Source organism: Microplitis mediator, chromosome 6 (assembly GCF_029852145.1).
Source record: "Microplitis mediator isolate UGA2020A chromosome 6, iyMicMedi2.1, whole genome shotgun sequence".
Taxonomy (NCBI): domain Eukaryota; kingdom Metazoa; phylum Arthropoda; class Insecta; order Hymenoptera; family Braconidae; genus Microplitis; species Microplitis mediator.
In genome coordinates this window covers 1,828,014-1,850,000 of record NC_079974.1, presented here as the reverse complement: position 1 = coordinate 1,850,000, position 21,987 = coordinate 1,828,014, and the positions used below count along the sequence as shown (strand labels likewise).

At 31.1% G+C, this 21,987-nt stretch overlaps 1 long non-coding RNA gene and 3 other non-coding genes across 4 annotated transcripts in view; 1 reads left to right on the top strand and 3 right to left on the bottom strand.

The window, feature by feature from the left end:
* Nucleotides 1-99, bottom strand: part of LOC130670679 (large subunit ribosomal RNA) — a 3,918-nt gene extending 3,819 nt beyond the window's left edge. Inside the window, exon 1 of the ribosomal RNA XR_008990398.1 lies at nt 1-99. This exon is cut by the window's left edge and continues 3,819 nt beyond it. This is a non-coding gene — a ribosomal RNA (large subunit ribosomal RNA).
* A 241-nt stretch (nt 100-340) lies between these two features.
* LOC130670664 (5.8S ribosomal RNA) lies at nt 341-495 on the bottom strand. The gene has a single exon (XR_008990385.1). It is a non-coding gene; the product is annotated as a 5.8S ribosomal RNA (ribosomal RNA).
* A 411-nt stretch (nt 496-906) lies between these two features.
* Nucleotides 907-2,816, bottom strand: LOC130670669 (small subunit ribosomal RNA). Its single transcript, XR_008990390.1, has one exon. It is a non-coding gene; the product is annotated as a small subunit ribosomal RNA (ribosomal RNA).
* Nucleotides 2,817-10,233: 7,417 nt separating this feature from the next.
* Nucleotides 10,234-14,303, top strand: LOC130669426 (uncharacterized). The gene is made up of 3 exons (XR_008990185.1): nt 10,234-10,286; nt 11,636-11,743; nt 13,984-14,303. It is a non-coding gene; the product is annotated as an uncharacterized LOC130669426 (long non-coding RNA).
* Nucleotides 14,304-21,987: the final 7,684 nt, after the last annotated feature.

Genomic DNA, 21,987 nt, shown 5'->3' with positions numbered 1-21,987 from the left:
TGTTCACTCGCCGTTACTAAGGAAATCCTTGTTAGTTTCTTTTCCTCCGCTTATTAATATGCTTAAATTCAGCGGGTAGTCTCACTTAATCTGAGGTCGTCGAATTGAATTTAAGAATCAATGAAATAAAGAAGTAACAACTGTTGTCGGTCTATTGAAAAAATATAATTCGTAGACTCGAAAATCAGTTGTACTTAATTATAATAGCATTTCACTGACTCAAGTAACAATAATAATTTAAAACGACATCATATTGTTTATAATCAAATACTGATGATGAGCGTTCATTCTATTTTTAATCGCTAGTACAAATAATTGTAAGCAGTTTTTATATAATAAACGACCCTCAGCCAAGTGTGGTCCGGGAATAGGATCCGTGGACCGCAATGTGCGTTCGAAGTGTCGATGTTCATGTGTCCTGCAGTTCACAAGTTGACGCGCAATTAGCTGCGTTCTTCATCGATTTACGAGCCAAGTGATCCACCGTTCAGGATAATCATCTTTTAGAAAATATTTACATTTTCTTTATTTTGCTTGTTACTTAATTTTTATACATTGACAAAATGTCTTTTACATTAAAAACATATTATCCTATTTTAATGTAAAATTGCCATCTATACATCAGATGTATATGGCAACGAAACTTTGTAAATATAATTCAATCATGGCGTTTATTCATTTAAAAACCTCATCTATACAATATATATATGAAATATTTAGAGTATAGATTAGTATAGGTTACCATGACTATTTGATAAATATAATCAAACACAAAGTTTCTTGAGATACTTTTCTAATTTAAGTATTCCTTCTATTTACTTTTTATATTACGTGCGTTAACACTTTTGAAAGTAATATTTACATGTATATATTACAGATACAAATTTTGTATTGTATATTATACGTTAATGATCCTTCCGCAGGTTCACCTACGGAAACCTTGTTACGACTTTTACTTCCTCTAAATAATCAAGTTTGGTCATCTTTCCAACAACATCGGTAATGCCGAAACATTGCCGCGCATCAGTCCGAAGACCTCACTAAATCATTCAATCGGTAGTAGCGACGGGCGGTGTGTACAAAGGGCAGGGACGTAATCAACACGAGCTTATGACTCGTGCTTACTGGGAATTCCTCGTTCATGGGGAATAATTGCAAGCCCCAATCCCTAGCACGAAAGAGGTTCAGCGGGTTACCCGGGCCTTTCGGCCAGGGAAGACACGTTGATTCTTTCAGTGTAGCGCGCGTGCGGCCCAGAACATCTAAGGGCATCACAGACCTGTTATTGCTCAATCTCGTGCGGCTAGAAGCCGCCTGTCCCTCTAAGAAGATATTTATTTACGTTGGTAGTAAAAATCACTTGATCCGAAAATCAAGTAAATCTTTCAAGATACCAAAAACGCCTATTTAGCAGGCTAGAGTCTCGTTCGTTATCGGAATTAACCAGACAAATCGCTCCACCAACTAAGAACGGCCATGCACCACCACCCACCGAATCAAGAAAGAGCTATCAATCTGTCAATCCTTCCGGTGTCCGGGCCTGGTGAGGTTTCCCGTGTTGAGTCAAATTAAGCCGCAGGCTCCACTCCTGGTGGTGCCCTTCCGTCAATTCCTTTAAGTTTCAGCTTTGCAACCATACTTCCCCCGGAACCCAAAAGCTTTGGTTTCCCGGAAGCTGCCCGCCGAGTCATAGGAAGAACATCGGCGGATCGCTAGCTGGCATCGTTTATGGTTAGAACTAGGGCGGTATCTGATCGCCTTCGAACCTCTAACTTTCGTTCTTGATTAATGAAAACATTTTTGGCAAATGCTTTCGCTTCTGTTCGTCTTGCGACGATCCAAGAATTTCACCTCTAACGTCGCAATACGAATGCCCCCATCTGTCCCTATTAATCATTACCTCGGTATTCCGAAAACCAACAAAATAGAACCGAGGTCCTATTCTATTATTCCATGCACACAGTATTCAGGCGAAATAAGCCTGCTTTAAGCACTCTAATTTGTTCAAAGTAAACGTACCGGCCTACCTCGACACTCAATTAAGAGCACCGCGATAGGATTAAATTGGACCGCCAAGTTTGACCTTAGCTAAATCCACCGGTAGGACGTTCCATAACATGTCAGTTAACACCGCGAGCGATGAACCAACAGTATGAAACACAGATTCAACTACGAGCTTTTTAACCGCAACAACTTTAATATACGCTATTGGAGCTGGAATTACCGCGGCTGCTGGCACCAGACTTGCCCTCCAATGGATCCTCATTAAAGGATTTAAAGTGTATTCATTCCGATTACGAGGCCTCGAATGAGTCCCGTATCGTTATTTTTCGTCACTACCTCCCCGTGCCGGGAGTGGGTAATTTGCGCGCCTGCTGCCTTCCTTGGATGTGGTAGCCGTTTCTCAGGCTCCCTCTCCGGAATCGAACCCTGATTCCCCGTTACCCGTTACAACCATGGTAGGCGCAGAACCTACCATCGACAGTTGATAAGGCAGACATTTGAAAGATTCGTCGTCGGTACTAGACCATACGATCAGCAGAAAGTTATTCAGAGTCACCAAAAGTAACGATGGACAAGCCACCGATTGGTTTTGATCTAATAAAAGCGTTCCTTCCATCTCTGGTCGGAACTCTGGTTTGCATGTATTAGCTCTAGAATTACCACAGTTATCCAAGTAAATGTGGGTACGATCTAAGGAACCATAACTGATTTAATGAGCCATTCGCGGTTTCACCTTAATACGGCATGTACTGAGACATGCATGGCTTAATCTTTGAGACAAGCATATGACTACTGGCAGGATCAACCAGGGAGCTTCGTTTATGTTTTATTTATAAAACACTAGAATTACTCCTCTTTCACTTAAACATACATGTTAGTCTTTAAAAAATACTAACAATTGTTAAAGTGGTGCTGTTTAAAGCATTTGCTTATTACAACACTTGAAAATTTTAAATTAACATTATTTATTCACAAAATTGAATAATAACTTTTAATTTTCAACCATCCTCTCATTTTTGTAAATATTACTCTCGCTAGATATTTTTATCAAAGCGACTTGGTTTTTATACACGTAAACGTGATATTTTATTCTTGCTCGGAAACAAGTAAGTCAATACTCAGTTTCATATTTGTATACTTTTTTACAGTTATACATAATATTATATAAACGCCGTAGCGATTTACCACATAAAGAGTCATTCAGTCATAGACATCGACCCGTGGTAGTGTTACGTTAATAGTATACAACTTGCCGTAGTCAGTATCTGTCAGCTCTTACTCGAGCCGCTTCAACTGACTACTCTTTCATACTAGTACGAGCCGGCGTCTAAAAAGATTGTAGTTGCGCACTAACTGTCAGCCGCGTGAGCGAGGGCGGATAGAACGGTAGCTCCCTGTATCTAAATTACCTGTTCGTACTTGATTATTTTTTCAATATAAAATTATTTATTTAAACACTCATATTATTATTATTATTATTATAAATTCTTTGTATTTTTTTAAATTAAGTAAATAAATAATTTTTTTGTTTTAATTATTTGACATTTTTAATTAAAAAGTCAACTACTTCTCAAATAAATTCTAATCATATTTATCAATATGTATTATATTTTATATATGTTTTATTAATATATAATAATTTTTTTTGTTATATTTTACTTGAAAATAAAAAAAATAAAAATAACCTTTATTTAAAATTTTTTCATACTTATATTATGTACTCTTATATTACCAAAGATTATTAAACTTATAGTAGACTATATTAAATTTTTTTTTAGTTTTTACAGCTAAATATCCGAAAAACGGATTAAAAATTATATAACTTTCTAATAAGTCATTTTCAACTTTGGTATCAATTTTTTAATTATATATGTGATTATAATAAGTAAATAATTTTAATTTTACTTATGTTAAACGTTGCTTTAATTAATAAAAAATTTTAACAGAATCGCATTAAAATATATAGTTTTTTTATAATAAGCCAACTGTCGATTATTTTTTTTTTTTTTCCAAAATGGTCATAGCGTTAATTAAATTTTTTTTTATTACATTGTTTCAATCTTTTAATGTTTTTTTTCATATTTATTTATTTTTTTTATTCAACGATATATATTAACTAAAAACATTGAATGACTTCAAATTCTTTTATTTAGTCTTTTTTATGAATTGAAATTCTAAACTAGTTTAAAATTTAAATTAATCGATTTTGAGTAATTAATTAATTTCAATGATATTTTTTGTTTATTAGCTTTTATTTCTGTTGCTCTAATCTTTTAAATGATCATTCGTTTCATTTTTATAAAATTTCTAGTTAGATAGAACGACTTTTTTTTTTTTTTTTTTTTTTTAGTAGTGGCTCTATTCAATTTTTTTTTTCGCAAAATAATAAAAAAACATTGATATTAATTATTTGGGCGAACCTATTTAGACAAAAAAAATTATTTAATTGATATTTCTACCTATACAATAGCTTGATAATTAATTAATTTGTTTTTTAACTATAGTAATATAAATATATGAACAATTTATATAATTATAATAAATCATTATAAATATATTTATAAAAACTTAATTTTCACTCAACAATTATTAATAATAAACTTAAAAATAAATTGTGAAAATCAAAAAAATGTCGTATTTATAAATCGTAAATATCTAAGTTATGTTGATCAAGATGTACTAAATAAACGTGAGCCAACCGTTACCTGTTGTTAAATATGTTGTTTCTAGCCTGGCAGATATAGTTTTCATGAAGTTCACTTTTTGTTGACATTTAAAGACCTGAAACTTTTTTCTCATTCATTTGACGTGTATAAGATATCCGCTACTTTTTGTAGAAAATTCACTTTTCTACAAGAACGTCCTTGTTAAAATTCGAAAAAAAATTTTCTGATAGAATAAAAATGGAAAACAATAAAAAAAAAAAATTTAATACTGAGGAAACAAAATTTTTGTTGATCTTTGAAGCCCCGTAACTTGTTCCCAGTTTGTTTGACGTACATAATGCATCAGCACTTTTTTATAGAAAATTTATTTTCTTACAAAATTATACTAGGCGAAATTCGAAAACAAATTTTTTTCATAGTCTTAATAACGAAAAACTAAAATGAAAAACTTTTGCGTGTATTTTAATCAGGAAAGGGAACCTCCCTTTGTGATTGTTCGATTTTAAAGATATCTGGCTGAAATTTTGTGAGGATTTTTTTTCATAATATAAAGTAACTTTTGAGCCTATAAGACGTTAAAAAAAATATTTGTTTTTTTTTTGGATACACTAATATGCATACACACATATATGTGTATATATATATATATATATATATATATTAGGGTGGGCCAAAAAACCGACTATTTTTTTTTTTTGCGAGTCTCTAATGAAAATTTGTTGGTTTAAGATGTCTTAAGAAGTCTCTCCAAAAATCAGATCTATAAAAAATTTTCAAGAGGTCGCTCACGAATTTTGAAAATATCAAAAATGATTGGAATTCGGATTTTTTGTATCTGAATTTTATCTTCCTCGTGGCAGCAATATTTTATATCTATAAAATGATGACTATGCTGAAAATTTCAGCCCAATATTTAAATATTTAAACGGCGCTTAAGAATTTTGAATATTAACTGATAATATGTAACTAATACTTTGAATTAGTTTTTATATTTTTTTATCACTCAATTATTGTCATTTCACTTAAATATAACTTTTGCATAACCGAAAATATACAGGACAGTCTTAAACAATAAAATTGGGTAAGTTTTGAATAAGCAAAAATACCTAAAAATTGAATTAAAAAATAAAAAAGTATGTAAATAACTTATTATTTCTATTTCTCGGGTTGTATTTTCATTCATTATGATACAAATTGATGGTAAAAAAATTGAGAAGGTTTATAATTAATATTCAAGAGTCGCTCGAAAACGTCCAAGAGACAGTATTCGGAACCATTCAAAATTCTTGAGCGACGTTTAAATATTTTAATTTTGAGCTGAAATTTTCAGGGTAGTCATGATTTCATAAATTTAAACTATAGCTGTCACGAGAAAGAAGAAATTTAGAACAAAAAATCCAAATTTCGATCATTTTTGATATTTTTAAAATTCGTGAGCGACCTCTTGAAAATTTTTTATCGGGCTGATTTTTGGAGAGGCGTCTTAAAACATCTTAAGCCAACATATTTTCATTTAAGACTCGAAAAAAAAAAAATAATCGGTTTTTTTGGGCCACCCTAATATATATATATACTAACAGATCCCGTCCGCTTCGCGGGCAATAAAGATGTAGTACTTATATAAATTATGTATATATATAAAAAAAAAATTATTTGAAATAGAAAAATAAAAAAAAGGCTACCATTTTTTATGACTTAATTAATAATTATTAATATTTTTATAATAGATTTATTATTGTTAATCTTATATATTCACTCAATAATATACTATATTTGTTTAATTTTTATGTTTATATGGAATCGTTAATTGTTCGTCAATTATCGGCCTCACTTCTCTAAATGCTTTCAACTTATCTGCTAAAGATATGATTGATACCCCAACTGTTTCCCTGAGTATTCCGGTTGACAGTTAAAGTTTTACTGTTGCAGTACACGAAATTCATGTAATTAAATTAATTATCGGTCAATTATTTGTAAAATTTTGTCGATCAGATATTTTTTTCAAAAACTACACTTAACCAAAAAATTGAAGGAACAAAAACATTTTACACATTTTTTTAATGATTTTCGGGAGGTTGTATTTTCGTGAAAAATAGGCGTATCGAAAAAATAAAATGCAAATAGAAACTTGAAAGCTCTAGTTAAAAGATCTTCCAGTAAAATAATTTTCCTAGCGACGGTTATTGCGGAATCATAAGAAATAGCTCGAGACAACATTTTTCTGTATCTTTTGTTTTCGTTTTTTGGGTCCACGGGGCCGAGAAAATTTTTTTTGAAAAAACCAATTCATGGCTTGCTTAGCAAATTTATTCAGCTACAATTTACTGTTTTTTTTGTTCCTTTGTACGACAAGTTGCTGCTGAAATACACTAATGCAAAAAATTAAAGGAGCAGAAAAATTTTATAAATTTTTTAGTGATTTTTGGAAGGCTGTAACTTGGTGAAAAATGATCGTATCGAGATTTTATAGCTTGAAATCTCTAGTTTTGGTGCATTTTTTTCAAAATTTTTCAAAAGCTCCGGTTATTGCGCAAACATGAGAAATACCGCGAGACAAAAAATTTCTAAATTTTTTTTTTTTTTGAAGAGCCTACGGACCGCGAAAAAATTCTTTCAACTAAACGAATGTATAGTTCGTTTAGCAAATTTATTCAGCTTCAATTTGGTTTTTTTTTAACCTCGTGGGACGATTTGTCGCAGAGATATCAGCCTTCAAACAGAAAATGATCCTTTTGGCTTTGATCATCAATATTTCAGGTACCAATGATCGCACAGAAAGTTGAAGGGCGGCGATAAAAACTTAAATAAATTCCCTACAAGACCCTGTCATCATTTTTTGGAAAAAAAATTTTTTTTCATTTTTAACATCCATTAGAAGTAAGTACAAAAAAATGACTTTTTTTGGTTTTTTAGTAAATCAGCCGCTACTCTGCAAATATCGAGAAAAAAAATAATGTTGCCAGTGACTTTTTTAGCTTAATGTACCCCCAAGACCCCTGTAAATTTTTAAATTGATCCATCGGACCGTTTTTTGAGAATCATCGATCAAAGTTTAGCTAAACAATTAAAGGAGCAAGTTTTGTTCCTTTAATTGTGTAATCATAATTATGATTATAATCAAAATGAAAAAATTTTTTTTTTTCGACTTTTCTCAAATATTTGCGTTGGTGACTCAGCAAATGCAAGGCAATGACAAAAAAAATAAAAAATTTCCAAAAAATGTAAAAAAAAAATCGAAGAAAAAAAAAAGTTTCAATTTTTTCATTTTTCATTTTTCTGCTCCTTTAATTTTTTGCATTAGTGTACCCAGGTAGGAAAGAACAACTGGGCAAGGTTTGGACCAAGCCTTGGCCAAGCGTCACTAGGATTATGCAAGGCTTGGCACGTGCCTTGGCTGAGCATTGGGCCAAGGAATCGGTCCAAGCCTTGGATGATAACAATGTCCCCAGCCTTGGGGAACGAAATATCAAGCCTCGGCCGAGTCTTGGGAAACAAAAAATTGAGTCTTGGCCAAGGCTTGGGAAACAAAAAATCAAGCCTCGGCCAAACCTCGGGTAGCAAAAAATCTAAGGCTCACCCAATGCTCGATCTAAAATATTATTATTTAAATTAATAAATATAATTAAAAAAAAGTTTGATCACACTTTTATCGACATTACATTGGATTGTAATTAACTAATTACTGAATTAATGGGAAATAACGAATAAAATTATTTGGGGGCTACCGGGGTTCGAACTGAGATCCTTCTGATTACTAGGCCGGGACGCTATCCACTGTGCTAAATCTGATGTCCAAATAATCATGATTTTTTTGCTTGTTAATTATTTAAATACAATTTAATTCAAAAATATTAAATCGTAAAGATGAGGTGAACTGTAGTTTTATTTAATGAACAAAATTGTCTGATGAGTAATGACATATTTTTATTAGCACTACTAGGGAAGGGGGGGGGGGCAAAAGGGGGTAGGGTAGGCAAAACGGAGTACCCCCAAAATATTAAAAAAAAAAAATGTTTTTTTTTCGTCTAATTGCTATAAATCCGATATATTTGCGCATTTTTAGCACTACGCATGACACCTGGGGCAAAATGGACCATCCAAAAATTCTGAATAAATGATTCTTTCATATTTTTATCGTCAAATTAAAAAAAATGTAATATATTAATTCATTTTTCGGCTGATTCTCTATAGCTGTGGCAAATTCGGCCACTAAAAATATTCGAAAATAATATTTTATTTTTTTATTGATAAAATTTTTGAAATAATGCAAAATAATCTGTAGTCTAAAAAATCAAAAAATACGTTTTTTGGGTTCACAATAATGACAAATAAAAAATATGGAATTGTTTTTTTTTATTACATAACAATTAGTAATTAAGCTAATCGAGGGAAAACGATTTATTACACCTAAAAAAATTTTTTTAGAGTACTGTAAAACCAAAAATAATTGTCAAGAGAAAGAAATACATTCTTAATGATGAAAACAATTTAATAAAAAAAAAAATTATCATTTATTGGAGGGGGGCCTCTCTGCCCCACAAAAATTTTTTTTTTTGCCTTTGTATCCACCAATGATGTGAAATGTAATTTTTCTTTATGTATATTACATATAAAAAATTTGAATTTAATGAAATGTGATCAACTTTCAGAAATTTTTTTTTTCAACTTTTTTAAAAGATACCCCGTTTCGCCCGCCGAAAATAAAAATTTCATGTTAACTAAAGTTTTGTACATAGCAATAACTAATTAAATGAAAATTATTGTATATCAAACAATTTTACTTTTTGAAAATTTCAACTCTTGATATTAATCGTATACTCGGTAGACCGTTATGCACTGGTCTTTTCTATATACATATATACAGATACATGTAAAGTTGATAACTTTAATATTAAATAAAAACTTAACCCATGCTGAGGCATTGGCCAATGGTCAGCGGCCAAGGCTCGATTTAACCAAAATTAAACTATCAGGCCTGGCCCTGGCCGAGGCTCGGGCCAATGGTCACTACCCAAGGCTCGATTTAACAAAAATCAAAACATAGGGCCTGGCCCTGGCCGAGGCTCGGGCCAATGGTCACCACCTAAGGCTCGGCTTAATTAAACGAAACCATTGGACCAAGCCTCGGCCTATAGACTTGGGCCAATGGTTAGCTGCCAAGACTTGGCTTAACGTAATCAAACCATTGGGCCAAGCCCTGGCCGAGGCTTGGGCCAATGGTCAGCTGCCGAAGCTTGGCAAGTGACAACAGGACCAAGGCTCGGCCTATGGTCAGCCTTGGCGATTCCTACCTGGGTATTAAACTATTTTCGATACTCGTTTTCTTTGTGTGCATTTTTATTTGTTTTCTTAAAAACAATTACTCAATAATTGGAAGAATACGATCCGATAGCATTATGAATCTGCGATAAACAAGCCAATGTCAAGCTTTTATCACCATTATTGCTGCAACAATAAATCTGATTCGTTGCTTATCCATCGTAACAGCTATTCTAAGAATGAGATCATTGAGTTCGACATTGAGGTCATCTACGTAATCAATATTTCTTCTATAAAAGATTTTATCTTTACTGATCGGTACACAGAAGCTTCCAGAGTCTGAACGAAACCATATTGGTAAGTTATGATAATTGTTATTTAACATTATAAATTAATTAAATTGAAGAGAATTTTTCCACTCGATAAGTAGGAAAGACCGGAGCTTGGAGTTCCGATTTAAGACAATGCTGAATATTTGTAGAAAATAGATCATTATTTTTAATAGATTAAGAATTAATGTAAATGTTGAATTCATTTTGTTTTACGGTTTTAAAATCATTTTGTAAAATCTAAAACTTTTTTTTAAAAAAAAAATTAATTTTCACATGGGAATTTAAAACTGCACTTTTAGCCCCAGCATATGGAACTAGTTGTTCCAGCATAGGGGCTACACGGAAAGAAAATTATGGGAAGTTTTGCTATACATTATGGGAATGGTTCCCATAATGGTATGGGAATAGTACCTATACTACTATAGGGATGGTTCCCATATATTATGGGAACCATCCCCATTATAGTATGAGAATAGTTCCCATAATGGTATGGGAGTAGTTCCTATACCAATATGGGAACCATTCCCATAATGGTATGGGAATAATTCCCATACTATTATGGGAATGGTTCCCATATTGGTATAGGAACTATTCCTATAATATTTCTGTGTATTGTAGTAGTGATTACCACACTTCTTTAAATTAATTATTTCATGATAATATGGGAACCATTCCCATAATATTATATGAATGGTTCCTATAATAGTATGGGAACTATTCCCATAATATTATGGGAATGATTCCCATAATGGTATATGAACCATTCCAATTGCATTATGGGAATCATTCCCATAATATTATGGGAATAGTTCCCATACTATTATAGGAACCATTTCCATAATATTATGGGAATGGTTCCTATAATATTATAGAAAGTATTCCTATAAATTATAGGAACCATTCCTATAATTATAGGAACCATTCCTATAGTGTTATGGGTATGATTCCCATAATTATAGGAACTATTCCTATAATTATGGGAAACATTCCTATAATTATAGGAACCGCTCCCATAATTTATGGTCGTAATTCCTATGATAGTATAGGAAAAAATTTCACAAAATTATGGGAACTGCTGCCATAATTTTCTTTCCGTGTAGTTGTTTCGCAGAAGAACAAGTTCTCAAAGACGCCATTGAAGTGAAAGTACAATTAAATTTGTAAAAGCTCGTTAATAATGTTTTTTATTAAACTATTTAGAAATATCTTTGATGCACTGAGATTTTTGAGCTCTCCCTGATTATAAAATACAATTCATAAGGATTAAAAACGATTAAATATTGAATCCTCAGTAATCGTTTTTAATCGTCATACTCTTCATGGTTTTTCACATTTAGAGAATGTTTAATCGAAATAATTGTTTAATTTTTCCAGAAAAAACAATAAAAAACCGAAATGTCACGAGTTATTTTAGTATTATCAATAATTGTACTCATTAGCTGCATTTATGCTGCTGCAGGCCAAGGATGTGATGGCCATTGGGTATGTAACAATAATAATAATTATTTATAGTAAAAAAAAAGCAACAACAAAAACAATACACGGAAAAAAATATAGTTCCTCGAATTTTGTTAAGCATAGACTGTTAAAAATTATTTGAAAATTACAATACAAAAGGAATTGAATTTTCATAACTAGATATTTGAATTGTATTTTCAATGAAAAAAGCTTTAAGTTTAATATACGCAATTTAATAATCAAGCTGGTATTCAAAATTAAGAAAACAAATATGAATTTTAATAAACGTACTGAAAATTTATACTTGATTTTTAAATTTTCAAAGCAAGCATTGAAAATTCTAAAACATATATATCGAATTTTAAAAATTCTATTTGAAATTTCATAATACTTATTTGAAAATTCAAAAAAAAGTATTTGAAAATCCAAAGTGTTAATTTGAAAATTCGAAAAGGTGTATTTTAAATTCTATATGAAATTAGTAATGAAATTTCAAGCACAAATGTATGTGTTTATTGCGTTATATACAATCTTTGAAAATTCAAACAATTTTTTTCACAGTGTAGCTATTCGTAGATCGTAACCACAAAAATACGTTACTTATGGTAACTGTAGTTTCTTTAACTATCTTTAATTATCTGCCTCAATTCATTTATTTCATTAAACATAATCGGGAATAAAAATTTAAAAGCTGCTTCTTCATTAATGATTATTAATTCTTCACTTTTCAAACTCTATCATAAAACGTAACTTGTTAAAGCTTGAAAAGCTCAAAAAATAAAATTACATGTAATAGCTCGAAGAACTTGAAAATATATTCACAGCAATGTTTCCAAGCTCCTTGAACTCGAAAACAGCACGAAGTTTGGTTTGGCATGGAATACCTCATGTATACAATACACTTCTGCGAATCATATTTTTTCCCCTCGCGGTTTTGCGAATGCCGTAAAAATGCCGTAAATTTTCGGCATTTATACACATGCCGTAAATTTACCGTAATAATTTGGTAATAATATGGTTATATTGGCCAGTTTTTTTCCTGCACTTATACTGTAGAGTTACCAGATTACTACAGTAAAATTACTATAAAAATGCCGTACTTTTACCAAAAAAATGCTGTATAAATACCGCAATAATGCGATAATTTTATAATAATAAAATCGTATTTTTTTGGTAATTATACCGTAGATATCCTGCGATTTTGCCAGATTTATCCTGATATAATGAAAAATTGTAAAAAATTTGGTTTTATTTTATATTTGCTTCTGCGGTTAAAATCATCGAAAATGTGCAAAGTGTAAAATTTTATATTTTATTCTATTAGTTCACACATTTCTTATTGAAACAAAAGAATGTAAGTGAAAATAAGAATCCGGGAAAATTGAGGTTTTTAATTTTCTTAAGTTTGTTTGTATAGATATAAATACAATTAGTATCAACTTTCGAATAAGCGATTTGGCATAATGGTTAACCGATCAGGCTGTAAATCGTTAGGACTCGGGATCGAGTCCACGAGTTGGCGGGTTTTTATTTTCTTTTTTTTTTTCATGACAGTTATTGTACATATAACTTTATAATGTTAAATATAATTATATATAATTGAATAAAATTTTATATAATTATATATAATTTTTGTTCCGGGTAGAACGGTTTAATGCTGCAAAAATGCCGAAAATATGCTGTATAATTACGGTTTTAATGCTGTTAAAATACCGTATTTTTTTTGTTTTATTACCGTAAATATTCTGAATTTTTTTCGTAAATTTTTGGTAGTAATGCGGCAAAAAAACTGGCCAAAATAACTTGAATAATACCATATTTATGCAGTATTTATACCGTATAATTTCGGTATTATTTCGGTACTTCCAAAACCGCGAGGGGATCTCCGTATAAGTTTTCAATTCTGACTGATAATTTCAATTCAAATAAAATCGAAAGAAATTCTTTTTGTGAAATCTTTTCAAACGTTATTTTATACTTCTATATATTCGAAACCCACAAAAAATAGATTGTTACTACTATCTGTGTCACTAACTTCCAAAAGGCTAGATCCCTATACCGTGACAGGCAGAAAACAGTATCGTGCTAGTCACACAAATTTTTTTTTCCGTGGAACGGAACCGGACTCCTGTGAATTGTATTATCCTCACTGCGCTCGGACACTGAGATCCTCGTCGTGTGACAGTAGAACATGTTGGCTAATTCTGAAACCAACCCATATCGAAATTTTTTCACGTATTAAACTTATAAATATTTATTTTCAGTGTTCTAATACCTCTCCGTGTGGTTGTGATTATTACGAATGTCAAGGATGGCCTCAAGGTACCTGTGTTTCATCACCATACAAAGACGCCGAGTCTAAGGTCATTCGTTACAAGTAAATAAAGTTTTACGAATTTCTTGTGAGAATTTACGACTAATTGGATACAGTGGATTTTCGTTACAACAAAATGGCGCCTTATGGATTTAGTAATATTGATTTTATTTAATACTAATGAACAAATATAATAGCAACAATTTCTTGTAGTAATTATTTATGAACCTGAAAAAAGAAAAAGAAAATTTTTTTATCTCCTTAAAAATGAAGTTGGGCATTTTTTACTGAGTCACAACCCTGCTGGAAAGCTCTCATAAAATCTCATAAAAAAATATTTTATGAAATCCGAGCGTGTATTGGTCCACGTGAATACTCATAAATACTTATAGCGATTTAATTTTAGAAATTTTACGTTACGAGTCCAAAAGTTGAAAATTACGAATAATACAAAATGAAATTTGAAACTTATGAGAATGCAGGAGCGATTTTCCATGACAACTAAGGTACCCGCGGGTAATAAGGCCTAAGTGACAGAAATGATATTTAAAATAATCGCCTCCGCTAAAGGCTACTCTAGTAGAAGGATCTTGCATAAAGATGTTACGACAAGTTTATAGAGCCCCGATACCACGTTCCCTGTCTTCTATATTTCATCATCCGTCATATGCTGTCGTAGCGCAGAAGAAATTACAAAAAACAATCTAGTCTTCTGACTCTTAAAAAGTATTGTTGCTAAATTTGAGTGATTATTTATCTCTAATACCTATTTTATTAAGTGTAATTTAACTATTACAGTTTGTTTGACCCGTAGACCTTATTACCCTATAGTAGTAAAATAAGGCCTATTCGTATGGTTTTTGTAAAAGTTTAATTTTTTGTTTGTTTATGGTAAAAATTACCATTACTTCATTATATTTTATGGCTAATGTATTGAAATAAAAATTAATGACCTGAACAATTTGAACACCTCATTTTAAGAATTTCGCGATGAAAATGAACTTAATCCATAGGTCTCTGTTAGGTTCGTTAAGGTCCACTAATTTTTTCGTTGTCTCCGTTTGTTTTTAGTAGATTGTATAAAAATCTAACTATTGTATTTGTCCTCATGATGGAATTTTCGAAAAATTTTGCTACCCTAAACTCAGCTCGACGAGCTGAGTCAGGAAATACGTTTGGTTCAAAAGTTTATATATGGGGTATTCCATGCCAAATCGACCACTTTTGAACCTTACCCCTTTAGATTTCGCTGGAAATTTTTTATCTTTTTCTACTCGATGAACGACGTTTTTCAGAATTTTTTCAAATTTTTTTACCCAACCCAAAAAAAGTTATGAAGCTTTCAAAAAAATTTTTTTTTTTTTTTTTCTCAAAAAAAACTTCAATCAATTCTACAATTATCCGCGTGTATCCCAGAGTGGGCCGATTTTTTTTTCTATTTTTTTTATTTTGTTGAAAAAAAAATTTTCAACATTTTAAAAATGCAGAAATTTTTTTTTTCATAAATATTATTTAAATAACATAATTAATGTAATTATATGATTTTACCGGTGTATTTTATATAGTGGAAACCGGTGTATTTTATATAGTGGAAACCTTAACATGCAAACCTCTCAATAAGACAATTTATAGATAAATTGAGAAAAATATAGATAGCCCGAACTGGGAATCGAACCCAGACCAATTCGGTATCGCGCCGAGTGCTCTACCAGTTGAGCTATCCGGCACTATACTATATTCCGTTCAATTTGATCTATAACTTATTGAGCCACACCGTCCTTCGTACGGTAATACACCATTTTACCGGAGGATTTTACCGTACGAAGGACGGTGTGGCTCAATAAGTTATAGATCAAATTGAACGGAATATAGTATAGTGCCGGATAGCTCAACTGGTAGAGCACTCGGCGCGATACCGAATTGGTCTGGGTTCGATTCCCAGTTCGGGCTATCTATATTTTTCTCAATTTATCTATAAATTGTCTTATTGAGAGGTTTGCATGTTAAGGTTTCCACTATATAAAATACACCGGTTTCCACTATATAAAATACACCGGTAAAATCATATAATTACATTAATTATGTTATTTAAATAATATTTATAAAAAAAAAAATTTCTGCATTTTTAAAATGTTGAAAATTTTTTTTTCAACTAAATAAAAAAAATAGAAAAAAAAAATCGGCCCACTCTGGGATACACGCGGATAATTGTAGAATTGATTGAAGTTTTTTTTGAGAAAAAAAAAAAAAAAATTTAGAACGACGTACTTCAAAAAAATAACGATTTTATACAAAAAACGCGATTATTTCATAGAAGCGATCATGTTAAATTTTTTTTATTTATTTTTTCAAAAAATTCAATTAAAAACAAAAATTTTGAAAAAAAAAACGTCCCGAAAGGTCAATTTTTGAGAGAGTTATGGCTATTTGAAAATAAAAGAGCCATTTTTTTGAAAGCTTCATAACTTTTTTTGGGTTGGGTAAAAAAATTTGAAAAAATTCTGAAAAACGTCGTTCATCGAGTAGAAAAAGATAAAAAAATTTCAGCGAAATCTAAAGGGGTAAGGTTCAAAAGTGGTCGATTTGGCATGGAATACCCCATATGTATTTATATTTTTTTTTTCTTCATTATATCGAAAATATTGTTGGAAATGACGAAAAAAAAAATACTGTGAAAGTTTAAGCTCTTAATATTAATATTAACAACTGCCGCATCGCGATTTTCCATTTCCCGTTTAAATAACATGGGAAAATTTATTTTTTAAGCTTTGGAATTTTGTAGCTCTCGGTGGGACCAATACTTTTAAATGTTCAAGACATATTCTTATGGGAAATTTGACGCTCTACAAAAAAGGTCTCTTATAATTTTTCGATATTTTTATTTCTTCAAAAGTAATTCGAAGTTAAAATTAGATTGACGATAAATTTTCACATTTTTTAAATTTTTTGACGCAACCATCAACTTTATCTGAAAATTTTAGAGGACATTTTTTGTAGAGCATTTTATTTCCTACAACTTAACTCGGAGAAAATTTTCGATATTTCTCATAAGTCGTAACTTATTCGCAATTAACTGAAAATTTAATATAATTAATTTTAAGCAACAAAATTTAGATTATTTAAGAAAATTTTCAGTTAATTGCAAATAACGTACGACCTAAGTAAAATATCGAAAATTTTCTCTGAGTTAAGTTGTAGGAAATAAAATGCTCTACAAAAAATGTCCTCTAAAATTTTCGGATAAAGTTGATGGTTGCGTCAAAAAATTTAAAAAATGTGAAAATTTATCGTCAATCTAATTTTAACTTCGAATTACTTTTGAAGAAATAAAAATATCGAAAAATTATAAGAGACCTTTTTTGTAGAGCGTCAAATTTCCCATAAGAATATGTTTTGAACATTTAAAAGTATTGGTCCCACCGAGAGCTACAAAATTCCAAAGCTTAAAAAATAAATTTTCCCATGTTATTTCAACGGGAAATAGAAAATCGCGATGCGGCAGTTGTTAATATTAATATCAAGAGCTCAAACTTTCACAGTATTTTTTTTTCGTCATTTCCAACAATATTTTCGATATAATAAAGAAAAAAAAAAATTAGTCGATTTTTTTGAATCAGTCTAATATATATATATATATATATATAAAGGTGGCCCAAAAAAACCGATTATTTTTTTTTTCGAGCCTCTTATGAAAATTTGTTGATTTAAGATGTTTTAAGAGGCCACTCCAAAAATCAGCTCGATAAAAAATTTTCAAGAGGTCGCTCACGAATTTTGAAAACCTCAAAAATGATCGAAATTCGGATTTTTTTGTTTTAAATTTCTTCTTTTTCGTGGCGAAGATATATTTTTGGTAAAAAAGAATTTTCTACGTATGTATTTGTACTAAAAAAAATATAAGTTTGTTAAAACGCAAGATTTTAAGAAAAAAATGAGTTTTTAATTTTTTTAACTTCCCGCTAAGAAAATTGTAAATTTTCAAAAATTCGGGAAGTTATTGGTTTCGGTCCGATTTACGAAAATCGAATTTCCATCAGATGTCGACGTTTCGAGGTCCTAGGGAGCTATCCTGACTAATTTCACGATGATGTCCGAGTGTATGTATGTATGTATGTACGTACGTACGTACGTACGTACGTACGTATGTAAATACCTGTATCTTTTGAACGGATGAACCGATTTTGAACTTTAAGGTGCCATTCGACGCGGATTGTCAATATCTTGAAGCCGAGAGAAAATTGAGCTTGATCGGTAGGGCTCGTTCAGAGATATTCCAAAAATAAAGTTTTTTCAAAAATGTTTTTTTTGGATAACTTTTAATGTGCTCGATGGATTCATTCCAAAATGGACTGGGCTCTAGAGCTTTATAAGCCGCGTCGAATGCCACCTCAACCATCAAAATCGGTTCATTCGTTCAAGAGAAACCGCTGTCGAAAGAATTAAAAAAAAAAATTTTTTTTATTTTTCCTGAAATATCTCAAAAACGACTCGATAAATCGAATCCAAAATTTTATCAGCTTTAGAACTTGACAAAACGCGTCGATTGCCGCCTCAACCATCAAAATCGGTTAATTCGTTCGCGAGATATCGTGGGAGAAAGAAATGCTAAAAAATGGTTTTTTACAAAACAATGGCATACAAAAGTATTTGTGAGCTCGTAGAGCTCGAAAATGTATTCACAATAGTGTTTTCGAGCTCAACGAGCTCGAAAACAGCGGGAAGTTTTGGGGCTGGCCCGCAGGGTCAACTGACAGACCGATTTTTTTAATTGTTCCACCAATTCAAAAAATTCAAAAAAATTCCTGAGTATAGAGGAGTATGAAAGACATTTTCTGACGAATTTTGGTGAGTGACATATTTCAAAAAGGCTAAAAAAAAAAAAGATTATAATTTTTTTTTCTCCGTTAAAAATCGGCTTTCCGCTTGAGAATCAAGATCATATGATTTTTTCATGTTTTGGACTCGTAAGAATTAGAAAAAAAATCATCATTGATTAATTCCGAATTTTACTATAAAAATAAAAATAATTTCGAAAAAACAGGTTTTTTTGAAATTCTCGAATACCGTTTGAGTTAAAGAGCTAAAAATTGAGGTGAATTATTTTCATTCGACACCAAATCGACCCCCTAAGTTTGAGTCAAAAAAGCCATGGGGGCAGAATTCCCATATTAATCCGGCTATACTCTTTATCTAAAAGCTCTTCAAATGAGCTTAAATTTTTATGCCTATATATGTGCCTAGACCAATAAAATTACTTATTTTACCATTCATTTAAGACGCGTCAACATTTGTTTCTCTATTCGCACTCAAGTGGATATACGGTACTATCTTTGTTGCACTTGTACAGTAAATGAAAACTTTGTCCAAGCTTTTCTCGTAAACAAATGGAAGTTGTCAAAAAATTGAAGTGCACTTCGCTAGTTCATAGAGTAAAGCATCGGGTCTGTGTCTTTATTTAGCGTTTAGGGTTTTTATCTCAGAGAAAAGCTTGGACAAAATTATCTGAAAACGGTTCTTAAGGTCATTTCCGTTGCGAAATTCTTAAGATGAGGTGTTAAAATTGTGTAGGTGACAAAATTGCTCTTCGAAATCTACCTTATCGATCAACAAATTGCTACTACAAAATTTAAATTTAGTACCACTGTACATCAGTTGGATATAAAGTGTACCTGAGCCGATGAATGAGTGCTTTAACTCTAATAGCCACTTGAGTTTGAAATTGACAGTAATTTGATGTTGAAATTACCTGAGTTCTGCTGCCCGCATTTGTCGACAATTTCATACCAAAAGTTAAAAAGAAAAGTTCGCGGTTAATTTTTCTTCAATTTAGAGGTAACTTTTTAGGATAAAAAACAGTCGGTAATGTTCATTCTTACCATTTCAGAAGGTAAGCAAACCCTGGTGGAAATTTTTCAGACTTTTCTCTGAAAAACTCTGAAAAAGTCTTTAGAACTTTGAAAAAGTCTTTAGAACTTTAGAACTGAGTTTTTCAGAGAAAATTCCGAAAAATTTCCACCAGGGAATTTATACATAAAAATGTCTACAATTTGAGGGTAAAAAAATACTTAACAATTTTTCAAGTCAAATTAATAATAAATTAACGTGAAATTTGCGTCAAAATTGACGACAACTTTTTTCTAGTCAACTTTTGAAGTGAATTTGCATTCTAATTCGGGTAGTAGATTTTTGTCAAATTGAATAGCAAGTTGCATACAAATTGTCATAAAAAACGGAAAAGTTCGAACGAAGTTGACGGAAATTTGACAAAAAATTCGAAGAAACTTTTTTAAAGCAAACTTTTGCTAAAGCAAAAACTGTGCTATTAGGGTTATGATGGAAATAAACCTCCTTGGTCTAAAACTACTTGTGACTCAAATTCTGTTTGCAAAACTTGAACTTTGCTTAAAAATATAACCTTTTACAATTTGACATCGTTTTGGATCGTACAGTAACTCTATTGCACTGACTTTACCAGACATAGGTTACTAATAAACACCCCTAATAGCACAGTTTGGTTTAGCAAAAGTTTACTTTACAAAAGTTTCCTTGAATTTTTCGTCAAATTTCCGTCAACTTCGGAGTTTTCCGTTTTTTACGACAATTTGTATACAACTTGCTAATCAATTTGACGTAAATTTACTTCAAAAGTTGACTAGACGAAAGTTGTCGTTAATTTTCAGGCAAATTTTATATCAATTTATTGTTTATTTGACTTGAAAAATTGTCAAGTATTTTTTTACCATCAAATTGTAGACATTTTTATGTATAAATTTGCTTACCTGAAATGGTAAGAAAGAACATTGCCGACGTTTTTTTATATTAAAAAGTTACCTCTAAATTGAAGAAAAATTAACCGCAAATTTTTATTTTCAACTTTTGCTGTGAAATTGTCGGCGAATTCGGGCAGCAGATTTTAGGTAATTTCAACATCAAATCACTGTCAATTTCAAGTTAAAGTGGCTGTTAGGGACTCTCTTAACTTCAAGTGACTGCCCTGATAGTCAAGTTGGCGAGAAACTGGCGTCAAACTAACAGCCGCAATTAGACGCCAAGTTGGCCGCAAAAGTTGGTACTTCCAAAGTTAACAGACACTTTCTTAGAAAGTTGGTGGCAAAAGTTGGAAATCCAATAAGTTGACGGTCACTTTCTGAGAAAGTTGGTTGCAAAAGTTGGCAATCCATAAGTTGACGGAAAGTTACCTTCAGTTTTCTCAGAAACCTGCTTTCGAATTGCGGCTCTCCCTGGCGTCAACTTTCTCAGAAAGTTGGCAGTAACCTGCAGCCAAAAGTTGCAAAAGCTAAAAGTTGTCGACAACTTGTCGTCAAGTTGAATACCAACTTTTTGACGAGCAACTCGTGCTATCAGGGGAGCTACATCGGGAATAATATCGGATTGGTATATTTTGATACGGAAATTATCAACCTTTTAGGATAAAAATAGTATGCCCATTTGAATAAATCAATTGGGTTATCAAAGTAATAACCACCTAATATGTAAATATTGAAGATAATTTTATTATAAACATAATAAAAAATGTTTTTGACAATTTCTTTTTAATAATCGATTGTTTAAACCCAACTTTAAAGTCGCGCAATCGAATTGTTAATAATCGATTGCAGAAAAAATTTTTTTTTTTTAAATAAAAATAAATTTTCTCTAAATATGTGTTTAATGCGCTCATCAAATTAATTTAAAATTATTGTAGGTATTAATTTACGAAATTAAAAAAAAAAACTTTTTTTTATTATTTTATGAAAAAAATCGATTTTTATAAATCGTATTTTAAAATTTTAATCGATTTCCTATCGATTAATCGAAGCGTATATAATCGATTTAAAAAAATCGATTATTGAAGCTGAAAAATTATGGTGGGTAGAGGTACCTCTACCCTCCATATGAAAAATCGATTATTCGAGTAATCGATTGTTTCTTCGCAACAGTACTTTAGTCTTTA